A 6,689-nucleotide genomic window follows, 5' to 3' on the forward strand; every position below is an offset into this window, starting at 1 on the left:
GTGGAGTTTGTTTGGAATAAGTGAAGTATCAGTGGGGAAAAAAACAAACCAACAACAAAACCCACCAGAAACTGGAGGGGGGTTGGTCAAGTTTATATAAAGTATTTGGGAGGCCAGTCCCACATGAAATGTGGAAAAGCTATCAGGGGCCATAAAGCCAGCAAAGATGGGCTTGGTCTGGTTACAGAGCCAAAGCATTTTACTGCCCATACGAAGAGAGTTCCTATTCCTGAGGTGCAATTAAATGCAAGGTCCTAATGGGTGCTGGTCTGCAGTAGCATGAAGAACTCATCCATAAGCCTCCCCCCCCTTCTGCTGAAGGAGGAGATAAGAGTGGCTTCCCTTGCCACTGCCTGGGCAACACATGTGCCGTGTGCAGCTCCAGCTTAATGCCATGCAGCAGGCATTAGCTAAGGAACTGCCCCATAAGGACGCAGTAGACATGAAATCAGAGAACCTCTGACAGGCCAGGAATGTCTTTTAACAATGACTGGCTAAAGTAAGCACTGCTAACATGGCAAGGCAAGTGGTCCTGGATCATGATATATAGGACATGTCAAAAAGTTACATAATGCTTGCTGCAGAATCCTTCTCTCTTCTCTGGCTGTAATGTGTTGTAGTTCCTCCTCCTGCTCTCCCTCCTGCCAGCCCACAGCAGCCTTCTGCCTGCAAGGCTTTTACTGTGGTGTGCTGCCCCACCAGTGCCCTGGAGCACCAGAGCGCTTCAGCCAGAGCCTTATCCCTGTGATCTACCACCCATTGTCCAAGGGCTGTCAGAAACCCAGGGGAAGGCCAGCAAGAGATCATTTTAACATTCTCCTGAGAGAGGTGTCAGGTTTGCTTTGCCTAATGTCAGGTATGGATAAGTGAAGAGGTATCTTTTTAACTTTGACATTTTGTGCTCTTGCCTAGGTAGAGCCTCAGGCCTGACAAGCCTGTAAAGTTTGGCAGACAGCTCACTGCCTAGTCTCTGAAACTGCCCTTCGGCCTAAACCCCCTGAGGTGCGCAGTCTGTCAGGGCTTCGAGGTCATGGCAACATGGTAGTCTTCCTCCTTACAAAAGGTAATGGTACTCATTACTGCTTTTCAGACAAAGCAGGGACTGCAGAGGAGGTAGTTGCCACTTTTAGGCAGTTGCCTAATGGTAAAAGCACCCTCCAGGAGTGGCACAGGTACTGAGCGCCTTCTCCTGTAGGAGGACGTTCAAACACGCTTCTCCAGCTTCCCTCAGCAGTACCTCACCCACTATGATAACACACTCTTCTGGGCAGGAGGAAGGAGGCAGACTGTGCACTCACTATTCCTTGTGTCTGTATGACCTGTAGCTTGCACAAACTCCGCCACAAGTCCCTGAAGCAGAAGCCGTATCTCAGGCTCCAGGACAGTGCCATAACCAACAGGCCATGCAAGGTCAACTCAGTTAACTTCACATATCAAGTAGCTAGATATCCTGATGTCTGATATAGACAGCACAGAAACAGGCATTTCCTGTCCTGAAAGGAGACAAATATCTCTCCTGAGTTCCTTTTCCTCTCCACTGACTGTATGTGGAGCCTGGGGTGACTAACAGAGTCTTTGAAGTCCAGTTTTTCAATATCTAAATCAGGACAGATGAGTTCCCCCTCTACTCCCTCCACCCCTTTCCTGTCTTCTCTTTCTATCTCAGTAAACCTTTCACATTGCCACAGCTCTAACAGGAAGACCTGGGAGCACACAGTAATCCTAATCCCCTGCAAAATAATCAGCAGTTTGGGGCTAGAAGGCTCACCAGGGAGCTGTGGGCTCAAATCATCTCCTGTGACCCAGCAAAAGTTCTGTGACCCAGTGACCCCTCAGCAGTGGAGGCTCACGGAATACAGTTTCCTTTCCCAGCTTATTTTAATAGACAAGACTGACCACTACTTTGTTCTTTGCAACAGATGCTGTAGACACCTATCTTCTGCAAAGAACTGTAAAAAGATTATTAATTAATATGGTAATGAATACCCCATAGATGCTTTGTGCTTTTGTGGAAAGCAAAGCAACTATACACCCAGTTTAACTGGCTTTTTTTGCTTTGCTGATTTGTACTGCGCTGTACTGCTCTAGTACTCCAACAAATATACTCTCTACATGGGATTTAGGCTTAATATTACTCATCTTCAAGATATTAGAAGTGTCCCCCAGTAGCTGTGATTTCAGGTTTCTTGATTCCTGTTCATTTGCAGCTAGATTTTCTCAAGGTGGAATGAAGGTTAAGCACATATATCAGGAATTTAACGTAAAACTCCTCTAATAGATTTTGCAACTAAACTGAAACCAAACAGCAGAAAATATGAAGCCCTCATACCTAAAGCTACACTTCAAATCCAAACAGGTTCCAATTAGAAAGTGCATTCTATAGCAAATATATTCCCTGGTACAGTTTATATAATGAGCAAACCCCATATTCTATCACAAGTCTCAAGCAAAACTTTTGACCAGCTACAGTCATAAATTTTGACCTCCGCAAAGTCACAAGCAAACCCAAAATCCCAGTGTGGGACTTTTGTGTGCTGTCATCCTACCTCCACATCCAGTCTTTAGAGCAGCATTCTGTTCCTTTCCCAAGTCTGCAATCTCAGATTGAACTTCTGAAAACATGAAGAGGTGCTTTGATTCTCTGCTGTGGAAGAAAACCCAGTTCTCGACCTGAGACCCGCCTGGGATGGAAAGGCGATGGTGTGATTTTTTGTTCCCAGTTGTGTCGCTGGAGGATCAGCGAGTATCCTTAAAGCCATATGACAGAACTTTCACTGGACAGATGCCATATAATGTGAAAACACCGAAAGGATTAGCAGCAATCAGGGGTTATCTCTCTAGCTGTGCACACACAGCAAATCTACAAAGAAGGGATTAGAGATATAGGATATGAACCTGCATGGGGAAAAAAAATGCAGCAGAGCCAGAAATGAAATCATAAAAGTTATTCCTGTGTTTGTAACATTTCATGCCAAGCCTTGTGTTACCTGATGGCAGCAATATGTAGGATCCTGCAATAAGAGGTCCGTCACAATGTGGTGGGATTTGTACATGCTGCTCATGGAGAAAAGAGTCTATGCCCTCAAGCTTGCAGTCCAAGAGCTATTTCATGCAAGTGCATCCACATGGTTGTACTGTCGACGTGTGGAAAGCCAATCCCAGGCATTAGCCCAAAATAATTATTTAAACAAGAAACATCTTTCTCCTTTTGATGCTCACAACTAAAATAAAACACCCTTACTGTGAATTTTAACAAGAACCATGGACTCCCTAGCTACCTTTACTTCAGCACCCTCTTACCTAGAAAGTTTTCCCTAATGTCAAACCTAAATTATATCAGCTGCAAATTAAGCTGGTTCCTTCTTTCTCTGTCCCCCAGTGGCCACAGGGAAAGATTTATCACTATCCTCCTTACAATAAACTTTAACATATTGCAAGATTTGTATCACGTCTCTTCTTTAGACTCTGCTGTTCCCAGACTAAACAAACAACCCTTTCAACATTTCCCCCTAGGTTGTTCCTTCTATGCCTCTGATATTTCTAGTGTCTCTCTCTCCTGGACTGTCTCCAGTTTCTCTATATTTTTCTTACAGTGCAGTGCCCAAAACTGGACACTGTATTCCAGCGGAGGCCCTACCGGTGCCAAGTGGAGTAGAATAATTATCTCCTATGTCTTAGGTTGCAGTCACACATCCTGTTCTGCCTGCAGCTGAGCTGGGTGAAAAGAAATAAACTTTTCACCCACTCCAGCTGCTTATCACCACCCCCCAGCTGCAGGCTCTCCCCATCCCCCAGGTCAAGCAGCATAGCTGCCATATAATCGCTGCCTAACTGAATCTGGTTGCATGATCCAGGCTGGAGTCAGTAATTCAAGTAACAGCTCTCTTCTAATCACCAGTTTAACAGACCCAGGTAAGGCTGAGGTAGAAGCAGGTATGGAGGAGCTGAGAACTGAAGTGAGAGGACTTGAGCAATGGGATTATGGACAGCAGCTTTTACTGCTTGAGTAGCTGCAGCTAGAAAAGGGCATCTGATATTTTCCTTATCTTTTGAATGCTGCTGCCCAGCCAGGTGGTCTTCTTTTGGCATTTTTCCTCCCAAAGTGCAGTATTTCACACTTACTCATCAGGCTGATTTTATAATATTTTCCCCAATATCAATGCCATTCTAAATTCAGATTTTGATGTCTCAAGTAAAACCACTCCAGAGGTATTTTGTAATAACTTTAGTTCTCACACCCAAGATATGAAAAAGACAAAGAGAACTGTGGAGTCTGGCTGAAATGACATCCTTGTGTGACAGCAAACCTTACTTCATAGCCGTCATCTACAGGTTCTCATCCACTTCTGCAGTCACCTTATAGTGACAGTGTTTTGCATCTGCTCAAGCACTATACAGAGCAGGGTCATGAGGCTTACTCATGTCACAGTACAAGTGCCTATTGCTTTCCTCTGCTTGCTCCACACCAAGCAAGACACCACCTGGGCTTCTCATGTTGGCAGGAGAAATACAACCAAATGACTTGGAAATGCTGTACTGATTAGATGAGAGATGAGAATTTGTTTTCTTGATCTGCAAATATATGATTGAGGCCTGAATTGGCTGCTGATCAGTCTTGCAGATCCTCTGCTCCTCTGCAGAACAGAATGTTTAGCGCCCTGAGGAACAGGAAAACAACAATGCAGAGATACTCTTGTTACAGAACAGCACAAGCTGAGGACTAAGGGCATTTCTATTCCAACCAGGATCATCACACACAGTGAGGCCATTCAGGGAAGTAACTCTGAGAGACTCCTTCCTACAGCTGCTGTTTCATTTTGCTGTTTAGACAGAGTTATACTCATTTTGGTTTACCAGCTCTGGGTATACCTGTATCCCACCCTTTCTTTATCCATGCATCCTTTCCCTGTCCATCCTCATTCCTTGTTTTTCTCCTTCTTGACTACTTTCCATCTCTTTCCATTGAAATGTCCCTCCAACAGCTTCCTTCTTGGTTTCTCAGGCTCCCTTCTGCCACCTCGCCATTCTCCTCCTGGCACCACAGCAGTCCCTATTAGCCGCCTGCATGCTCTGCCCGGGCACAGCTGTCATGACTCTGTTCATGCTACGAACCCTGTCTACTTTCTCAGGCTCTTTGAAAGTGGAGGGCTAGGTAGAGTGAGCTGATGGCAGGATGAAGTAATAGGAGTAGAGATGAGGTGAAGTTCTTGTTCTGGCTTGAACACAGACTGCCAATCATGCCATAATAGATGGTGGTTCTAGGCAGGGAACAGCTTTTCAGCCCACCAAAATTAGACCATTAAATGGAATTTCCTCTACAGGCTAATCAGTATTTGAACCCATTTCTCTGGAGATAAAAGGCACAGCTCAATCTCCTGATTTGAGAGGTCATCTGGAATACAAATCAACTTTCATGTATTCATTTGAAATGTTTTTATGTAAGGGATTTTTTTTTTTTTTTAAAATCTGCTTGTTAGTGCCCTGTGCCTAAACTGGAGCTGTGAAGTGACTTTTTCTCACTAGAGGCTAAATAAAGTACTGTACTGTTTTTATAAATGTCCCAAGCTTTGCCAGAAGGCTGGCAATGAAAGAGGCTGGCAGGAGACAGGCACCGTCTCTGTTCTGTATCACGGAAGTAAGCCCAAGGACGCTGGCCAGTGCCTCCCATCCGCGGGAATGTGACCAATTAACGTGCAGATGATGTCATTGGATGGCAAAAGCACTTCCCTCACAGCTCTCCCTGCCCTGCCAGCTCCAACCTTCAGTGTATTTTCCTCAGTCTGGTCCATGTACTGTAATAACTAAGTCAACTGGAAAAAATATTGAAGAAAAGACTGAGGAAAAACAGAGTGTAGGGGCAGCTGGAGCCAGCAAAGAAGGCACACTGAGAGCTATAAAGAAGCTTTGTGCAGCAGTTTCTCTCAACTTCAGGATATTTAGTTCCACAGGAGTTGGAGAAGATGGGTAATAAGATGGCCTTTATTTAAGGGATAACCCTTGTAGTCTCAGCTGCATAAAGATCAGTCTTCGGGTATGTGGAAACAGTGCTAACAGTATCTCTCTTTCAGTACCTCCTGCTGCTCACTCCATTGAATGGCCTTGGTCCAGCTAGAGAGGAAAAAAAGCCTTCCATCCCAAAACAGTCATCAGTCTGAAGGAAAAGAGGTGATGAAAAGAGGCTGCAAGTGATGAAGTGAAGTAATAATTTATAGAAAGATACATGACCACAGTACTCAGGTGCCTGCCCAGGAACAGAGCCCAGTACTGCTAATCCTGAATGTGAGGAATATGTGCCTGTGCTTTCTCACCCCAAAGTACATACTGCCCTGATACAGGCGAAGAGAGCATGTCCCTTGGCTTCATGCACATGAACTGCCTTGTGCAAGGGGTCATGGAGCACCAGCCTGGGCATGAGATGAGGCTGCTTCAAGATCAAGCCAGGGAAGCAAGAGATGTGGCCAGGCTCAGCTGTAACAGCAGCATCACTCAGACAAGGACCCAGGGTGAGGGCTGCAGCAAAGGCAGCAGTGAAGGAGTCAACCCTTGATGGGGCTTCTCCCAGCTCCTCTCACCAGCTCCTTTCCCAGCAGCCTGCTCCCAGGTTGCAGCTACACCACATCCAAGATGCCCCGTGGCACCTACAGCCAAACCATTGGAGACAGGATGAGGTTCTGTAAAGAGAGACTGTC

This window comes from Dryobates pubescens, chromosome 21 (assembly GCF_014839835.1).
Source record: "Dryobates pubescens isolate bDryPub1 chromosome 21, bDryPub1.pri, whole genome shotgun sequence".
Lineage (NCBI taxonomy): Eukaryota > Metazoa > Chordata > Aves > Piciformes > Picidae > Dryobates > Dryobates pubescens.